A 17,939-nucleotide genomic window follows, 5' to 3' on the forward strand; every position below is an offset into this window, starting at 1 on the left:
ACCTGATTCCAATCTAGCCCACCTGATTCCAATCTAGCCTACCTGATTCCAATCTAGCCCACCTGATTCCAATCTAGCCTACCTGATTCCAATCTAGCCCACCTGATTCTCATAATTAGCTGGTTGATAAGATGAATCAGGTCGGTTACAACTGGGGTTGGATTGAAAACCTACAGGAGGGTAGCTTTCCAGGAACAGGGTTCGAGAGCCCTGATCGACCTTGTATAACCAGGGTTTTGCCTTGTAGGTGAGAGGAAAAACACTTAGCTAGGAAGCCCCAGCCACTAGAGCTCAGTAGCTAAACACATGACTATTGAATATGACAGTCTCAGGAGGAGGTAGGAGGTAGAGGTAGTAAAGAACATCATACTGGTATATGATCTGATAACCCAGGAGAGTCCTACTGCTACGTCTTCACCGTGCTGGCATGGCCTCCTTTTCAAGCAGCAGGTTTCTATTGGACAGGAGCCCACACTCCTGTCATCCAGTCCACCACTCTAGACCACCCGCTGTCCACCATGCTGCCCAGGGCTGGACCAGTGACCTTGGACTTACCAGGTGACCCAGAAGGCAGTAAGAGTAGTGTGAACAATCAGAGAGAGCAGCACTTTACCTGATGACGTAATCAGCAGAAAAACATGATTTAACAGATGACAAAGACAATAACACGGAGTGCAACCTGTCTTGATGGAACAGAACATCATAACACAGGGGTCAGAGGTCAGGGAGCATCATAATACCAACCTCCACTCGCTCCAGATGGACAGCTCAACCACAGGTGGTGTGAGACTCTCAGTAAGCTTCACACTGGGAGGAGATCATTCACATGCATCTCACTTTCCCCCTGCGACATATCATGTCACAAAGCAGTTCCAGAATCACCTTATCACACTCTAATAGGTGTGGAAGCAATACAAAATACTATTGCCTCATTACATCCTGAATGTGATAGCTGTGTATGGAATCTGTAACAGGGCTGTGATGTGTGTGTGTGTGTGTGTGTGTGTGTGTGTGTGTGTGTGTGTGTGTGTGTGTGTGTGTGTGTGTGTGTGGTGGGTGTGTGTGTGGTGTGTGTGTGTGTGTGTGTGTGTCTCTCTCTCTCTCTGATGAGTTTGGGCGCTTGCATCACATTGGACGTGAGTGAGATTTCGTGCACCCCCCCACAGCTTTGAGGTTGATGGAAAATCATTATAGATCTTGGCAAGTGGCCGGCGGGTGGTTGCCTAGGAAACCTGGCTGTCTGTCGGTTAGTCCCTTCTTCCCATTGGTCTTGGTGGCCTGATGTCTGTGAAATGCCCAGATTTTAAGACCTTCACTCAGAGTAATGTGTGCTTTGATGGGGGCAGGGGGTCTTGCATGAATGAATGAGATCAAATAAAAGCCGTTAGAAACATAGAATCCATGATGCACGCTGCTCTGTGTGATGTTTACCAGCACTGTGGAGACTTTATTGTAGAAAACAACCATCCTCCACTGGTAGCCAGTGTGTCATTATCATGCAGGTGATTGCAGATGACATGGTTTATCATTGTCGTCTGCCTTGTTTTAGTGGGATTGACTGAGCCCCGTTCACAGTGAGTGGCCCCAATGCTGAATGGGGGCAGGGCATTATGTGAGGCGCAGGGAGCGTGGACAGTCGGGGGAGGGGGGGGGGCTTGATAATGTCTACTCTTATGTTGTTATGCTGTAAACCATAACCACAGGACCTACAGCATTCCAACAGCCCTCTCCATCCCTACCCCTGCTGTCCCCATCCACAGTTCCATCATTACAGCCTCATCAACACCATGCCTATCTCTGTGTGACAGAGAGAGAGCAGTGACCTCTGGGGTAGGCCAGTGACTGCAGGGGGCATGCTCCTTGTGATTATCCCTGTTCTCCACTGATGCCTGGGGGTATAGGGTGCTGTAATCACTGCCCCCCCCCCCCTTATTCCACCTCCCACAGTCAGCTCAGGGTCAGTTATCATAACAGTACTAATGGGAAAGCCTGGGAGAACACATCATTAATAGTAGTGGGCTCTGGGCTGGGGGATGACAGTAGAGCTTTCACTGCTGTGAGGTTAGCTCTTTAAGAGGGTCCAGAGTCCTGCAATGTAAAGAACATGTGGAGGGTGTAGGGGTGTGTAGGTGTGTAGGGGTGTGTAGGTGTGTAGGGGTGTGTAGGTGTAGAGGAGTGTGTAGATATATAGGAGTATGTAGGGGTGTATATATATATACTGTATATATATATACAGTACCAGTCAAACGTTTAGTCACACCTACTCATTCCAGGGTTTTTCTTTATGTTTACTATTTTCTACAATGTAGAATAATAGTGAAGACATCAACACTATGAAATAACACATATGGAATCATGTGGTAACCAAAAAAGTGTTAAACAAATCAAAATATGTTTTAGATTTGAGATTTTTCAAAGCAGCCACCCTTTGCCTTGTTGACAGCTTTGCACACTCTTGGCATTCTCTCAACCAGCTTCATGAGGTAGTCACCTGGAATGCATTTCAATTAACAGGTGTGCCTTGTTAAAAGTTAAATTGTGGAATTTATTTCCTTCTTAATGCGTTTGAGCCAATCATTTGTGTTGTGACAAGGTAGGGGTGGTATACAGAAGATAGCCCTATTTTGTAAAAGACCAAGTCCATGTTATGGCAAGAACAGCTCAAATAAGCAAAGAGAAATGACAGTCCATTATTACTTTAAGACATGGTCAGTCAACACGGAAAATGTAAATTTCTTCAAGTGCAGTTGCAAAAACCATCAAGGGCTATGATGAAACTGTCTCTCTTGAGGATCGCCACAGGAAAGGAAGCCCCAGAGTTACCTCTGCTGCAGAGGATAAGTTCATTAGAGTTAACTGCACCTCAGATTGCAGCCCAAATAAATGCTTCACAGAGTTCAATAACAGACACATCTCAACATCAACTGTTCAGTGAATCAGGCCTTCATGGTCGAATTGCTGCTAAGAAACCACTACTAAAGGACACCAATAATAAGAAGAGACTTGATTGGGCCAAGAAACACGAGCAATGGACATTAGAACGGTAGAAATCTGTCCTTTGGTCTGATGAGTACAAATGTGAGATTTTTGATTCCAACCGCCGTGTCTTTGTGAGACGCAGAGTAGGTGAACGAAAGATTTCTGGATGTGTGGTTCTCACCGTGAAGCATGGAGGAGGAGAGGTGTGGAGGTGCTTTGCTTGTGACACTGTTGGTGATTTTTTTAGAATTCAAGGCACACTTAACCAGAATGGCTGCCACAGCATTCTGCAGCGATACGCCACCCCATCTGGTTTGCGCTTAGTGAGACTATTTTTGTTTTTTAACAGGACAATGACCCAACACACCTCCAGGCTGTGTAAGGGCTATTTGACCAAGAAGGAGCGTGATGGAGTGCTGCATCAGGTGACCTGGCCTCCACAATCCCCCGACCTCAACCCAATTGAGATGGTTTGGGATGAGTTGGACTGCAGAGTGAAGGAAAAGCAGCCAACAAGTGCTCAGCATATGTGGGAACTCCTTCAAGACTGTTGAAAAAGCATTCCTCATGAAGCTGGTTGAGAGAATGCCAAGAGTGTCTTAAGCTGTCATCAAGGCAAAGGGTGGCTACTTTGAAGAATCTCAAATCTCAAATATATTTTGATTTGTTTAACACTTTTTTGCTTACTACATGATTCCATGTGTGTTATTTCATAGTTTTATGTCTACAATATAGAAAATAGTAAAAATAAAGAAAAACCCTTGAATGAGTAGGTGTGTCCAAACTTTTGACTGGTCCTGTATAGATATATAAAAAAGGAACTCAGTCCTGACTTTCAACTTACTCTTGAAAGTTTTGATAGTAGAGTGCACAAGGTGTAGGGCGTTCACTCAATGCTGTAGAATGTAGAGAACAATGGGGCAGTTCAAGAGGGTGCTACGAAGTTAATGTCAAAACGTTGTTTTCTTTGCCTTATGTCATTATAAATTACATAGAATAAATCATTAGATTGTTTTCTACAATATTATAACCTTAATATACTTGTACTTGACAGTGTTGATAAAATAAGAATGTTAATTTGCTGTGACTGTTGCTAGTTTAGACTGCACCGCTCTTGGATGTATCGCTTCCATATTTGGTGTTGTGAGGTGGTACAACTTTGAGGTGTTTCCGCTGGTTGGACCAATCCAAATCAACCTGATACCGTCGTCATTTTCACCTCCAGATCCTTGGCTTTCATTGCCTATAACCGCGATGAATCTACTCATTGAAAACAGGAACAGGTTGTCTACGCATAGAGTGGATATTGAAATTGAGTCTTTTAGCTTTGTAAATTAATATATATTTAGACCCTATTTAGTTTTGTATTCAGCGAATTTCATTTACAAAAAGAATTCGCTCACGAACCTGCAGCCACTAGTTAGCGTGCCAGTTGAGTTTCGAAGTTAGCGCCGTTCTGCTGCGGAGCAGCGCCACAGAGTTCTATTGAGCAATGACCACTTTTTGATCATGCCCGTGATGACATTCCATTCACTCTAAACATACTAAATTCTGAGAGTAAATCGTTGATGACTTTTTAAGCATATATTGTAGAGACATGGGGTTTGGACTACTGTTTTCCTGACTGAAGTTTCTATAAACCTTGAATGAATTAATCATTTTCTGTTTGAACAGCCTACAAGGTGCAATTTCTAAATTGGGTAGTGCATCATCAGTTTTCCTCTTGTCCTGTCAGTCATTTCATACCTTAGAGAGCTATTTATAACGTGTCAGAAATGTCCTGATCAACTAGCCCATGTCAGTTAACGTTGTTTAGCTAGGTTTTTTAGCCCATAGATTTTGTTGTCATGTTTGAGTCACTCAAATATCACACGAATACACATTAGACATGGCAAAATGTATAGAATTGCAAGAAAATGAGCTTTAAACCTGCTAAACGTTCTCTCCACCAACACAAGGGGTGTGAACAGTGCTTGTGCCCATAGAAATAGACATGGCTTGGGCGCGTGCAGTGTGGATGTTCCCCAAGGCTGTAAGGGGGGCCTGAGTAAAAAAGTTTGGGAACCCCTGTATTAAAGCTCCATTTCCAATAGCTTTTCTTTTGTCTTGGACTGTCCCATTCCCCATCACATAGACATGCAGTCTCAGTAAAAAGTAGAAGCCTCCCTGGACAAAGGGTTGAGAGAGCTGTTCAGGGCTGTAGTTTACGTAGATAGCAGCACTAATGTTCTTGTCGTATTCTCAAGAGGCACTAGAGAAGGATGGAGGACAGCGAGAGGGGTTCGAGCGAGAACACACACCTCTCACCCTCATTCATTAAACATCAGCAGAGAAGGACTTCTGAAGGTCAGAACAGAACTGCTCATGCTGTCAACAGACTAAAGGTACACTGTGATGGTAGAATTCATCTTCAATGTGCTTATTAATGTTAACCTCCTCCATCTCCTGGTGATGTCATGCTCCATTTTACAGCCTCACTGAATGCTCTCCTCTCAGATCCTGACTCTTGTGTGTGTGAATTTGAGATGGAAACCATGTTTCTTTTTTATGGCCAACATAATGCCCTGAGAAACGGTTAAAAGTGTACCGAATTTGTGTCGTCTGAGCTCATCTCTGAATTGGGATTAAAGTGCTCATTCTGGTCAATTTAGATTGGGGCGTAAGCTCTCTATATCCATGAGATCAAAGCAACTCCAGCCTCCATCCTGGCAGTGGACTTTCCGCAGCCAGCTATTGGAGTGTGTAGGAGTAGGAGTGTGTAGGAGTGTGTATGGGTGTGTAGGTGTGTAAGAGTGTGTACAGGCTGCAGCGTGCATAAACGCTCCGGACAGGAATGTGGCCTGGGGGGCAGACAGACAGGAGAGGGGGCTTTGGGGTCAATGGATCTAGGAGGGCTTATTGGGTTTTGTCTTCCAAAAAGCATAGTTTTACTTTTCTGTTCAGTTGGTGGACTGCAAAAAATACATTGTTGCGATATCAGATACTTGTGTTGTGGAAGGCTTACGATTGATCACGATGTGTACTGTTCAGGATGTCAGGGTTGTTATGCTGTGTGTGTGTGTGTGTGTGTGTGTGTGTGTGTGTGTGTGTGTGTGTGTGTGTGTACATTCAGAGTGCAGTACATTCTTTCATGTCTCTGTGTGGCACAACCTGTGATGAGTTGCTTGGAAATCTTGGACCCCTCTTTCATCCCATTTCAGTAGCCATTTTGTTTTGGTGTGCATATGTATGTGTTCTACACGCCAGAGTTGTTGGCTCAGTTGATGGTCATGAGTGTAGCCAGTGTGTCTGTTGGTGGCTATGTGTAAATGCTGTGCTTTGTTTTGTGTGGTTAAGGTGGTTGTCGTATATATCTCTGGATGGTAAGCTTCCACTGTAGGGACCATGTAGTGCAGCCAGATGTGGGAGAGAGAGAAGAGAGAGGCTATTCTCTCCTGATGATAGGCAACACTAAACAACAGGAGTCTGATTGGAGTCTGATTGGAAGCCATCTCAATACAGAAACCTTTAATGGTAGGATGCAGGAATCGATGGCCCTGATACTGTGTAGCTAATGAGATTAGATGTGGGTATTTCATGGTTAATTTGCTCCTTTTAGAGAATACGTTGGTTTGTGTTGATAACAGTCAGTTGAGAATGAGATTAATTGATTAGTTTATTTGGGTGTCCCATTTTGAACACAAATAAATTGTATAAATTGCAGCAGGGCAGAAGTAAAAGAAGGGGAGCTTTTCTAAACTGGTGAGTTGAGCTGAATAGGTGGCCAGGCCTCAGTGACTACAGTGGTAAAGTGTCTTAATCCTTTTCCCAGTGCAGCAGAGAGAGAGAAATCCCTGCGTGATTGACACAAAGCTATCACAGGCAGCCCTCTCCATATCACCTCTCAGACAGAGACAACCATAGCTACAGCCTCTGCTCCAGCCAGCCTCAGCCCAGGGTTTAGCAGCTCCACTAGCCCCTAAAGCCTACCTGACTATCCTTCTCCCTGTCTCCTTCAGGGGACCAAAGCTGTTTCACTCTCAGACATCTAACTTCCTGAAGTTTCCCCTTATGACCAGCTGTCAGAGTAGTGACAAGGCTGAGTGGTTTCCCTGCTCTACCATTGATATCTCACCAGTTAAGAGTGTTAGCTAATGAATGTTCCCTTCGTCCCCTGGAAGAGGGCTGGTGCAGGACTTAATGCAGCCAGCCTGTCCTTCCTCTCCTCCACCATCTGAGATGTAAGAATGAAACTTGGAGATAAGAGGGAGGAGTCCCCTGGGTGCCATGACAACTAAGCTCTATGGAAAGAAAAGTGAAACTTTGTTGCCGCGGTAATAGCCATCCATTCATGTGCTCCCTGGTTCTTTATGTGGTATCAGAGGTTGACGGGGGCTGTTTGGAGATCAGGTGTGTGAGACGGTTACAGTGTTGCTCTGGACCAGAGGTGTCTGTGCTAAAGACAGGAGCATAAGAGAGGAGCTGATCTCTGTGTGTCTGCTGTCTGGCACAGACCTGGGCTGCTTTTACTGCTGAACAGATTTACTACCAGACTGCATTTGCAGGGATACAGCCTTTATCTCCATCTCTCCCTCCCTCCTTCCCTCCCTCTTGCTCTCTCTCTCTCTCTCTCTCATGCTCTCTCTCTCTCTCTTCCTCTGTTGCAACAGAATGCGTGATCTATAATTCATGAGAGCAAATAGATAGTGAAGCGTTCACATCTCGCTAGACATCTGCCTTTGAAATTATCATCACTCTCCAAGCTTCCGATACATATTTATGTCACTTGCAGAATATGTTTAATGATGCCATCAAATTATAATTTCAGAATTAAAATGACTGAGTATGTAAAATCATCTTCCCTCGATTTTGTCACTGTTCAAAACAAAAGAATCTTACAGTGTAGGCATAAACATGCATAATTATGTAGACAGTAGGTTACAGTGATAAGATGTGTACATTTTGGCAGACAATAGGTATTGGTTCCTGCACACTGTATATACATGTCACGTTCGTTAGAATAAATATCGGACCAAGGCACAGCAGATCTTGAGTTCCTTATTTTTTTTTGAAAGTGAAACTAAGCAGAGACAAAAACAAATAAACAATAAACTAACAACGAGCTGTGATTACAGACTTGCTACGTGCACTAACTCAAAACAATATCCCATAAACACAGGTGGAAAAAAGCTACCTAAATATGATCCCCAATTAGAGACAATGATTACCAGCTGCCTCTAATTGGGAATCATACACAATCACCAACATAGAAAAACAAACCTAGAACCCCACATAGAAATAATAAACTAGACTAACCCCCCAGTCACGCCCTGACCTACTCTACCATAGAAAATAAGGACTCTCTATGGTCAGGACGTGACAATACAACTATGTTCATTTAAGGTGTTCTACTTTCTCCTCGTTGCTAATCTGCAGTCAGGGAGTCACTCAGCACATTTTGATTGGACAAGATAAATAATCCTCCTGATCTAAAACAGTAATGATCTGCCAGTCTCACTGATCTTCAGCCCTCATCTAAAATGGGTAAAATGTGAATAACACTGTGCAAATTTAACATCTCCCAAATGTTCTTACTGTACATCCACTGGGGCTCAGTAAGATAGTAGGCTAGATCCCAGGCAGTTTTGTCAACGTGCGCACAGCCTCGGTAGTCTGACAGAACAGGAGCAAAATGGTGGTATTTATGTACAGGTGCAGAAAGTGAGCTGGAACTAAGGAATATGGACAATGGCCATTATGTCCTAATACATGTAACAAAATATTAGGACATAATATCACATATCACATTCAAAGAATACCGATATTAGGAAAATACCCTTCTACATAGAAAACTCAAATGATAGAATATGCAGATGTGACCCAAGCTCGCTCTCCAAGCAGTTCAGGTCGGCGATACAGAATAACTTTCAACTCTAATAATAAACAATGTCAAATGTTTTACTCGTGTGTGATTTTTATGTAACGACTGCAGTGTATGTTAGAAGGGTTTTAACAACAGGAATATGTCTGAAACAGTTAGCGACATAAACAAACATTAGCATTTGCAATCTGTGTTTGCCGTGAAATGAGTGGACAGCATTGGAGTAGGCGCTCTCTCACCGCCTGGTTCAGTGTGTTTTCAGTCATTTCTTCTCATTTTGAGTATCAGCCAAAGACTTAAACAAGTTAAGATGGCTACAACAGTGAAGGGGATTGGTTTGCCCTTGGCTTGGTAGTGAAAGGCTGCCTCTAGGTCTGACGTCTTTCCAGCTGAACTCAGGGATTGAGAGAGAGGCTAGCGTGTAAGAGAGAGGGGGATGGAGAGGGGGAGAGAGAGAGAGAAGCTGGGTGGGTGGGGGGGCGTTGTTGGTTAATGGTGGGTGAAGGAGGGTGAAGGAGAGAGAATGTAGAGAAACAGAATGCTGGAGGCTAATAGAACACCAGATATGAAGTTTCAAAAATGTACTGTGATACTGTGATGTGTCAACTCACACCAAGGAGATATGATCACAATCCATGATCACACCACAGTGAACCTATACGGAAAAACTTAGCACCCATGTCTGTCTTTCCCCTTTCTCTCACATGCGGGGACTGTTCATGACCATGTTGGTTATCCTAACTGTTGTACTGCGTTTTCCTCCCTTCCACTGACCTATAGTGTTGTTCTCTTTCAGGTTCTGCTGTCTGGACTGATAGGAGTGGTGTCATGGAAGAGGCCTCTCTCTCTGGTGGTGAGTGATAGTCTAACTCTAACTTCCTGATCTGACCTAACCTTCTCAGAGGGGATATTTGCCCCTCTCCAAGCCCTCTCCAGGGCAACTGGTTTTCAGTGGTGTAAAGTACTTAAGTAAAACTACTTTAAAGTTCTACTTAAGTAGTTTTTTGGGGTATCTGTACTTTACTTTATATTTTAGCAATTACATTTACTTTTGATACTTAAGTATATTTAAAACCAAATACTTTTTAACTTTTACTCAAGTAGGATTTTACTGGGTGACTTTCACTTTAGTCATTTTCTATTAAGTAATCTTTACTTTTACTCAAGTATGACAATTGGGTACTTTTTCCACCACTGCTGGTTTTGGCACCCAGGGTAACAGCATGCGAGGGTGTTGTCTGTGTGACCATCTACTGTGAGAAGACCTGGATTTGTGCTAGCTGGGATAAAATACTGTTAAAATAGATCACAACTCCAATGCCTTTGAGAAAGGATACTCTCAGCTCAACCACTGACCTGGAAATGGTCAGACTACACTGAACTAGGAACTGTTTGTAAGGGGTGTGTGACTGGCTGCAGGGAAGTCAGGCGCAGGAGAGCAGAACTGGGTAAAAACCGAAGCAGTTTAATATGAAAAAAAAACAACGGCACCCAGAATAACAAAATATGGGACAAAATAACCCGTTGCGAACCAGTCAAAGTGCACAAACACTTTACAACAAACAATTTCACACACAGACATGGGGGGAACAGAGGGTTATATACACGACAAGTAATGAGGGAATGTAAACCAGGTGTGTGGGAAAACAAGACAATACAAATGGAAAATGAAAGGTGGATCGGCGATGGCTAGAAGACCGGTGACGTCAACCGCCGACCGCCGACCGAACAAGCAGAGGAACCCGACTTCGTCGGAAGTCGAGACACTGTTTGACGTTTCTATCGCCTTTAGTTCTGTAATAGGGACAATCTTTCCACTGTGTCGTCAGTACAGTCGCCCACAGTGTCAGGAATCAAAATGGGCTGGAATGCTTCAGCAGCACAGAAATGACAGGTATGTTTGTCCTGCAGGCATCTTTACAATGAGTTTTTCTTCCTCCTAAGTGGTTGTTTTTCTTCGTTTGTAATGCCGGAGGGTTGTATCATAAACACTACACTGTCTTCAGAAACAGCTATGTCGTAGGGCCTTATAGCAATGATCAAAGGGCCAGTGTCACTCCTACTCAGTCCTCACTATCATCACCATTCTCCTCAGGACATCAGAGAGCAGAGAACCTCTCACTGTCATGCTCCTCGTGTGTATAATTCTCTAATTTGACATTTTTGCCATGTTAGACACAATCATCATACAATGTTTTCTCAGAGTTGCTCAGCTGTGTAATGGATTTCTCTTTCCAGAAGGCTTATGACAGAAATCACTATCAGAGTTTCTGAGATGAGCCGGAGAGGAGGATCTAATAGCCTGTCATGTTAGACTACAGTCAAACCTGTGTTCAGAGCCTCTCCTCATTGTGGATTTACAGTAGCTCCTAGTCTGGTGGGCAACCTGTGAATGGGATGTAAAATGTATGCATTGAGTCTGCAATGTGCTGCCAAGCATTGGTTTCATACATAATAGCAGCATGGCTTGAGAAAGCTTCCTGAATTTCTGATGTGTCTCTTTCCTTGGTCTGAGTGTGGACGTGTAGGGATCCATCCAGTCAGTGGCCTGTATGTTGGTGATGTGGTGCCTGCAGTGTGCTTTAATTAGTCTAGTGATGTGTGGTGCCTGCAGTGTGCTGTAATTAGTCTAGTGATGTGTGGTGCCTGCAGTGTGCTGTAATTGGTGTTAGTGGTGTGTGGTGTCTGCAGTGTGCTGTAATTGGTGTTAGTGGGGTGGTGCCTGCAGTGTGTCTGCAGTGTGCTGTAATTAGTTAGTTAGTTATGTGGTGCCTGCAGTGTGCTGTAATTAGTGTTAGTGGTGTGGTGTCTGCAGGTGGCTGTAATTAGTGTTAGTGGTGTGGTGCCTGCAGTGTGCTGTAATTAGTGTTAGTGGTGTGGTGTCTGCAGTGTTCTGTAATTAGTGTTAGTGGTGTGGTGTCTGCAGTGTGCTGTAATTAGTTAGTTGATGTGTGTGGTCTGCAGTGTGCTGTAATTAATGTTAGTGATGTGTGGTGTCTGCAGTGTGCTGTAATTAGTGTTAGTGGTGTGGGTGCCTGCAGTGTGCTGTAATTAGTGTTAGTGTGTGTGGTGCCTGCAGTGTGCTGTAATTAGTGTTAGTGGTGTGGTGCTGCAGTGTGCTGTAATTGGTGTTAGTGGTGTGGTGCCTGCAGTGTGCTGTAATTCAGTGTTAGTGGTGTGTGTGTCTGCAGTGTGCTGTAATTAGTGTTAGTGATGTGTGGTGTCTGCAGTGTGCTGTAATTAGTGTTAGTGGTGTGTGGTGTCTGCAGTGTGCTGTAATTAGGTTAGTGGTGTGTGGTGTCTGCAGTGTGCTGTAATTAGTGTTAGTTATGTGGTGCCTGCAGTGTGCTGTAATTAGTGTTAGTGGTGTGGTGCCTGCAGTGTGCTGTAATTAGTCTTAGTGGTGTGGTGTCTGCAGTGTGCTGTAATTAGTCTTAGTGATGTGTGGTGTCTGCAGTGTGCTGTAATTAGTGTTAGTTAGTGGTGCCTGCAGTGTGCTGTAATTAGTGTTAGTGGTGGTGTGTGCTGCAGTGTGCTGTAATTAGTGTTAGTTGTGTGGTGCTGCAGTGTGCTGTAATTAGTGTTAGTGGTGTGGTGCCTGCAGTGTGCTGTAATTAGTCTTAGTGGTGTGGTGTCTGCAGTGTGCTGTAATTAGTCTTAGTGATGTGTGGTGCTGCAGTGTGCTGTAATTAGTGTTAGTGGTGTGGTGCCTGCAGTGTGCTGTAATTAGTCTTAGTGATGTGGTCCTGCAGTGTGCTGTAATTAGTGTTAGTGGTGTGGTGCTGCAGTGTGCTGTAATTAGTGTTAGTGATGTGGTCCTGCAGCAGTGTGCTGTAATTAGTGTTAGTGGTGTGTGGTGTCTGCGGTGTGCTGTAATTAGTGTTAGTGATGTGGTGTGTCTGCAGTGTGCTGTAATTAGTGTTAGTGTGTGTGGTGCCTGCAGTGTGCTGTAATTAGTGTTAGTGGTGTGGTGCTTGCAGTGTGCTGTAATGTAGTCTTAGTGATGTGTGGTGCCTGCAGTGTGCTGTAATTAGTGTTAGTGATGTGGTGCCTGCAGTGTGCTGTAATTAGTGTTAGTGGTGCGGTGCCTGCAGTGTGCTGTAAGTAGTCTTAGTGATGTGTGGTGCCTGCAGTGTGCTGTAATTAGTGTTTAGTGATGTGGTGCCTGCAGTGTGCTGTAATTAGTCTTAGTGATGTGTGGTGTCTGCAGTGTGCTGTAATTAGTCTTAGTGATGTTGGTGCCTGCAGTGTTCTGTAATTAGTGTTGTGGTGTGGTGCCTGCAGTGTGCTGTAATTAGTGTTAGTGGTGTGGTGCCTGCGAGTGTGCTGTAATTAGTCTTAGTGGTGTGGTGCCTGCAGTGTGCTGTAATTAGTGTTAGTGGTGTATGGTGTCTGCAGTGTGCTGTAATTAGTGTTAGTGATTGTGGTGTCTGCAGTGTGCTGTATATTAGTGTTAGTGATGTGTGGTGTCTGCAGTGTGCTGTAATTAGTGTTAGTGGTGTGGTGCCTGCAGTGTGCTGTAATTAGTGTTAGTGGTGTGTGGTGTCTGCAGTGTGCTGTAATTAGTGTTAGTATGTGTGGTGTCTGCAGTGTGCTGTATTAGTGTTAGTGGTGTGTGGTGTCTGCAGTGTGCTGTAATTAGTGTTAGTGGTGTGTGGTGTCTGCAGTGTGCTGTAATTAGTGTTAGTTATGTGGGTGCCTGCAGTGTGCTGTAATTAGTGTTAGTTGTGTGGTGCCTGCAGTGTGCTGTAATTAGTCTTAGTGGTGTGGTGTCTGCAGTGTGCTGTAATTAGTGTTAGTGGGTGTGGTGCCTTCAGTGTGCTGTAATTAGTCTTAGTGATGTGGTGCCTGCAGTGTGCTGTAATTAGTTTTAGTGGTGTGGTGCCTGCAGTGTGCTGTAATTAGTGTTGTGATGTGGTACCTGCAGTGTGCTGTAAATTTGTGTTAGTGGTGCGGTGCCTGCAGTGTGCTGTAAGTAGTCTTAGTGATGTGTGGTGCCTGCAGTGTGCTGTAATTAGTGTTAGTGATGTGGTTGCCTGCAGTGTGCTGTAATTAGTCTTAGTGATGTGTGGTGTCTGCAGTGTGCTGTAATTAGTCTTAGTGGTGTGGTCCCTGCAGTGTGCTGTAATTAGTCTTAGTGATGTGTGGTGCCTGCTGTCACGTTCCTGACCTATTTTTATGTTATTTTGATTATGTTTAGTTGGTCAGGGCGTGAGTTGGGTGGGCATTGTATGTTGTGTGTGTTTTGTTTAGTCTATGGGTGTTGTATTGTGTATGGGATAGATATTGTGGGTTGTCTAGTTATGTCTATGGCTGCCTAGATTGGGTCTCAATCAGAGACAGCTGTCATTCATTTGTCTCTGATTGGGAGCCATATTTAAGTAGCCATAGGCAGTAGGCTTTGGTGGGTAGTTGTCTTGTTTAACGTTTGTTGCTTGTCTGGGCACTTGCGTTATTTAGCTTCACGATCATTTGTTGTTTTGTTGGTTTGTATAGTGTTTTCGTTTATGTTCATCTTCGTTCATTTAATTAAAAAGAGATGGCTTATTTTCCTCATGCTGCGTTTTGGTCCGTCTCTCCTACACACGATCGTGACACCTGCAGTGCTGTAATTAGTGTTAGTGGTGTGGTGCCTGCAGTGTGCTGTAATTAGTGTTAGTGGTGTGGTGCTGCAGTGTGCTGTAATTAGTCTTAGTGGTGTGGTGCCTGCAGTGTGCTGTAATTAGTGTTAGTGGTGTGTGGTGTGTGGTGTCTGCAGTGTGCTGTAATTAGTGTTATGATATGTGGTGTTCTGCAGTGTGCTGTAATTAGTGTTAGTGAGGTGTGGTGTCTGCAGTGTGCTGTAATTAGTGTTAGTGGTGTGTGGTGTCTGCAGTGTGCTGTAATTAGTGTTAGTTATGTGGTGCCTGCAGTGTGCTGTAATTCGTGTTAGTGGTGGTGGTGTCTGCAGTGTGCTGTAATTAGTGTTAGTTATGTGGTGCCTGCAATGTGCTGTAATTAGTGTTAGTTGTGTGTGGTGTCTGCAGGTGCTGTAATTAGTGTTAGTGGTGTGTGGTGTCTGCAGTGTGTTGTAATTAGTGTAGTGGTGTGTGGTGTCTGCAGTGTGCTGTAATTAGTGTTAGTTATGTGGTGCCTGCAGTTTGCTGTAATTAGTTGTAGTGGTGTGTGGTGTCTGCAGTGTGCTGTAATTAGTGTTAGTTTGTGGTGCCTGCAGTTTGCTGTAATTAGTGTTAGTGGTGTGGTGTCTGCAGGTGTGCTGTAATTAGTGTTAGTGGTGTGGTGTCTGCAGTGTTCTGTAATTAGTGTTAGTGGTGTGGTGTCTGCAGTGTTCTGTAATTAGTGTTAGTGATGTGTGGTGTCTGCAGTGTGCTGTAATTAATGTTAGTGATGTGTGGTGTCTGCAGTGTGCTGTAATTAGTGTTAGTGGTGTGGTGCCTGCAGTGTGCTGTAATTAGTGTTAGTGTTTGTGGTGCCTGCAGTGTGCTGTAATTAGTGTTAGTGGTGTGGTGCCTTGCAGTGTGCTTGTAATTAGTGTTAGTGGTGTGGTGCCTGCAGTGTGCTGTAATTAGTGTTAGTGGTGTGTGGTGTCTGCACGTGTGCTGTAATTAGTTTAGTAAGTGTGGTGTCCTGCAGTGTGCTGTAATTAGTGTTAGTGGTGTGTGGTGTCTGCAGTGTGCTGTAATTAGTGTTAGTGGTGTGTGTGTCTGCAGTGTGCTGTAATTAGTGTTAGTTATGTGGTGCCTGCAGTGTGGCTGTAATTAGTGTTAGTGGTGTGGTGCCTGCAGTGTGCTGTAATTATGTCTAGTGGTGTGGTGTCTGCAGTGTGCTGTAATTAGTGGGTGTGGTGCCTTCAGTGTGCTGTAATTAGTCTTAGTGATGTGGTGCCTGCAGTGTGCTGTAATTAGTGTTAGTGGTGTGGTGCCTGCAGTGTGCTGTAATTAGTGTTAGTGATGTGGTACCTGCAGTGTGCTGTAATTTGTCTTAGTGCTGTGGGTGCCTGCAGTGTGCTGTAATTTGTCTTAGTGGTGTGGAGCCTGCAGTGTGCTGTAATTAGTGTTAGTGGTGTGGTGCCTGCAGTGTGCTGTAATTAGTGTTAGTGATGTGGTGCCTGCAGTGTGCTGTAATTAGTGTTAGTGATGTGGTGCCTGCAGTGTGCTGTAATTAGTGTTAGTGATGTGTGGTGCCTGCAGTGTGCTGTATTAGTCTTAGTGATGTGGTGCCTGCAGTGTTCTGTAATTAATGTTAGTGATGTGTGGTGCCTGCAGTGTGCTGTAATTAGTGTTAGTGGTGTGGGTGCCTGCAGTGTGCTGTAATTAGTCTTGGTGGTGTGGTGTCTGCAGTGTGCTGTAATTCGTGTTAGTGGTGTGGTGCCTGCAGTGTGCTGTAATTAGTCTTGGTGGTGTGGTGCCTGCAGTGTGCTGTAATTAGTGTTAGTGGTGTGGTGCCTGCAGTGTGCTGTAATTAGTCTTAGTGATGTGTGGTGCCTGCAGTCTGCTGTAATTAGTGTTAGTGATGTGGTGTCTGCAGTGTGCTGTATTCATTAGTGTGTGTGGTGCTGCAATGTGCTGTAATTAGTGTAGTGATGTGTGGTGCCTGCAGTGTGCTGTAATTAGTCTTAGTGTCACGGTCGTCTTGAGGTGAATGAATGGACCAAGGCGCAGCGTGATATGAATACATCTTCTTTTATTTTACGACAAAGATGAACACGAAACGAAACACTTATACAAACTATACAAACAACAAACAACCGTGAAGCTACAACGAAAGTGCACACACAAGCTACTTAGGTTCAACATAGACACGAAGAACGCACGAACAGGAACAGACATACATATAAAGAACGAACCGAAAACAGTCCCGTGTGGTGCATAGACACAGACACGGAAGACAATCACCACAAAACAAACAGTGTGAACAGCCAACCTATATATGGTTCTCATCAGAGGAAAACGTCAAACACCTGTCTCTGATGAGAACATATGAGCTAATTACAAGTGACCTAAACATAGAAACACAAAACATAAAATGCCCACCCCAACTCACGCCTGACCAACTAAACACATACAAAAATAACATAAAACAGGTCAGGAACGTGACATAACCCCCCCCCTCAAGGTGCGAACTCCGGACGCACCACCAAAAGGTCTAGGGGTGGGTCTGGGTGGGCATCTGTCCACGGTGGTGGCTCAGGCTTTGGGCGTGGTTCCCATCCCACCAATAATACATCCCCGCTTCTTTATCCCCCTCACAATGCCCACCTCTCAAATAACCCCACCTAAATTAAGGGGCATCAACAGGATAAGGAGCAGCACCGGAATGAGGGGCAACACCGGAAATGAGGGGCAACACCAGAATGAGGGGCAACACAGAATGACTGGCGGATCCTGGCTGGCTGGCTCTGGCGGATCCTGGCTGGCTGGCTCTGGCGGATCCTGGCCGTGGCTCTGGCGGATCCTGGCTGGATGACGGCTCTGGCGGATCCTGGCTGGATGACGGCTCTGGCGGATCCTGGCTGGATGACGGCTCTGGCGGATCCTGGCTGATGCGGCTCTGGCGGATCCTGGCGGATGACGGCTCTGGCGGATCCTGGCTGGATGACTGGCTCTGGCTGGTCATGGCTGGATTACGGCTCTGGCTGGTCATGGCTGATGACGGCTCTGGCTGGTCATGGCTGGATGACGGCTCTGGCTGGTCAATGGCTGGATGACGGCTCTGGCTGGTCATGGCTGGCGGAAGGCTCTGGCTGATCCTGTCTGGCGGAAGGCTCTGGCTGATCCTGTCTGGCGGAAGGCTCTGGTGATCCTGTCTGGCGGAAGGCTCTGGCTGATCCTGTCTGGCGGAAGGCTCTGGCTGATCCTGTCTGGCGGAAGGCTCTGGCTGCTCCTGTCTGGCGGAAGGCTCTGGCGGCTCCTGTCGGGCGGAAGGCTCTAGCGGCTCCTGTCTGGCGGAAGGCTCTAGCGGCTCCTGTCTGGCGGACGGCTCTGTAGGCTCATGGCAGACGGGCGGCTTGCAGGCTCATGGCAGACGGGCGGCTTTGAAGGCTCAGTACCGACGGGGTGGCTTTGAAGGCTCAATACAGACGGGCAGTTCATGCGGCGCT

This window comes from Salvelinus sp. IW2-2015, linkage group LG10, assembly GCF_002910315.2.
Source record: "Salvelinus sp. IW2-2015 linkage group LG10, ASM291031v2, whole genome shotgun sequence".
Taxonomy (NCBI): Eukaryota; Metazoa; Chordata; class Actinopteri; order Salmoniformes; family Salmonidae; genus Salvelinus; species Salvelinus sp. IW2-2015.